This window comes from Chinchilla lanigera, unplaced genomic scaffold, assembly GCF_000276665.1.
Source record: "Chinchilla lanigera isolate Chin_1 unplaced genomic scaffold, ChiLan1.0 scaffold00006, whole genome shotgun sequence".
Classification (NCBI taxonomy): Eukaryota; Metazoa; Chordata; class Mammalia; order Rodentia; family Chinchillidae; genus Chinchilla; species Chinchilla lanigera.
Genome location: NW_004955407.1, coordinates 41766053 through 41768337, shown reverse-complemented (window position 1 = coordinate 41768337; position 2285 = coordinate 41766053). Strand labels below are relative to the sequence as shown.

General features: G+C 51.2%; 1 protein-coding gene across 1 annotated transcript in view; it reads left to right on the top strand.

Moving 5' to 3' along the window:
• Window positions 1-2285, top strand: part of Pttg1ip (pituitary tumor-transforming 1 interacting protein) — a gene marked incomplete in the record, with an annotated part of 15253 nt that overhangs the window by 770 nt on the left and 12198 nt on the right.

Sequence of the window (2285 nt, the reverse complement as noted above, 5' to 3'; positions counted from 1 at the left end):
TTGTAGCTCAGGCTGGTCTCAAATTCGCGACGATCCTCCTGCCTCAGCCTCCCGAGTGCTGGGATTACAGGCGTGCGCCACCACGCCCGGCTGTGTTTGGCTTTTTACCCCCTTGCGAGCGCGCTCGGTGCTCTGCGAGGGCAGTGCGGTTGCTGACTGCAGTGGTGCGGGGGACTTGGACCTCAGTGGAGCTCTGGTCGCGCAGGTGCCTGCGAGCGCTTATCAAGCAGAGCAGGTGTGTCTGAGAGTCCGCGACAGCGCCAGACCTTTATCAGTGGCTCGTGGGCGTGTTGGCCTGCATGCTGGAGCCGGTGACTGAGCAGAGCGGCCCGGGGGGCGTGCGGGCGTGGCTGCCCTGGGTCCCCTGCCCTGGGTCCCCTGCCCTGCGCTTCTGAAGGGCAGCTTGGGAATTCCCCGGGAAATGCCACTCCGGTGTGTCAGCTCTTCCTCCGGGCTGCCTGTGCTCTCATCGAGGGTCCGTTTCTCACTGAGACACCTTGCAGGGGGCCTTATTGCCACACCTGCGTGTAGCTGTGTACTGCCCACCGCCCTGGGCCTGCTGCGGCCTTGTCCCCTGGACGGTACTGGTTATAAGGCTGAGGCGCTATCTGGCCCTAGATCATGTGCAGAGATTGAGCTTTTTGCTGCTTGTCGTTCTATAGGAACACCGCTGCTGAGGTCTAAACGGTTGGTCTTTACAAGGATACCGTGTGGATATAAAGGTGCACCCTACCCACCCGAAACCCCCACTTTTTTGTTTTGAGACAGGTTTTTACTGTGCAGTCCAGATTGGCCACAAAGTCGTTGTGTAGCCCAGATTGGCCTTGAACTTGAAGTACCCCTCCTACCCCAGCCTCCCAAGTGCTGGGCTTATAAGTGCACCACAAGCCTGACAAACCCAGGTTTTAAAGTGTTCGTGCGTTCTTTGGTGGAGGGGAAACATTAGGAACCAGTAATGTATGGAAGATCTTTAGGGCAAAGTTCATGAAATTCAAGAAACTTTAATAGGCCTTTTGGAGCCCATGTTAACGTGTGTGGGGTCAGACTCCATCCGAGAGCTTTGGAGGTGGCAGTTCTTAAAGGGAGCTCAGCTGTGGTCCTGCACAGGAATCCTCAGGAGCATAGCAGAGGCCTGAGGTCCTAGGGTGGTGCATTTTAGAGTTCTTTACAAGTTGGCACATAGAATCCTTGAGAAGCAGGGCAGTTTTTCTTATCTCCACACGTGGCTTTCTGAGTCCCATGATGTGGAGCTGTAGAGAATGGCCAGTGTGTTTCTTCTCGATCTGCAATACTGGCGTCTGCCAGGAGTGAGTAGGACCATCCTGCTTGTTACTTTGCTGAGGATCCCTGTTTCCCAGGGTGCACCCTGTTCCTGGAAGACGATTAGGCAGCTCCACCTCTGCCTTGCAGGCTCACACTGGCCAGTAATCCAGAGGCCAAGGATGGACACAGCCCAGCATGTGTCTCTTGTTTGTTTGTTTGTTTTTGTTTTTCATCCTGTGCCAAGAATCGGACTCGGGGCCTTGCGCCTGCCAGGCAGGCGCTTTGCTGCTGAGCTAAATCCCCAGCCCCCAGAGTGTGTCTCTTGGAGCTCCCGAAAGAACAGTTATCAGAATGAAAATCTGGGGAGGGAGGCCTTGCCTGAGGCCGCTCTGTCAGACTGGTGAGAAGGGAGGCCTCCTTGGAGGTGACTTTGGAAGCAGGCCAGGGCAGGGTGTGCAAGCTCCTTTGTGCCTCTTCCCGGTATGAAGAGGGATCTCGGGCCTGGAGAGGCTCAGGGTGAATGCGGTCTGTGAAGAGACCCGTTGGTCTCAGTGTGGCTACACTTGACTTACACTGTCTCGCCTCCTCTCCTGTCTTTTCAGCTTACAATAAAATAACCTGTATGTTATTTTAAAAACATATCAATTGCAAAATGACAAATTGTAATTTTATTACTTGCTATTTTCACACAACCATGAGAGTAAGTTGCTGAGGTGACCCTTTACCCTTAAATTATTTTTTTTGTTGTGTTTTGTTTTTGTAAACAGGGTCTCCGTAGTTCAGGCTGGCCTTGAACTCACTGTAGCCCACACATGGCTGTCTTTCAACCTCTTTTTTTTCTTTTTTTTTTTTTTAATTTTAAAGGGTAAAAGAAGGATAACATAGGCTTACCAAATTACAGACAAAGTGGTAGGAAATTATCAATGGTTATTTTACATATTGTTATCCACAAAATAGTTTCTCAGGAAAACAAATAGACAAATAATAGTGAGTTAGAGACAAAAGAGGTAGGAGATTATCAA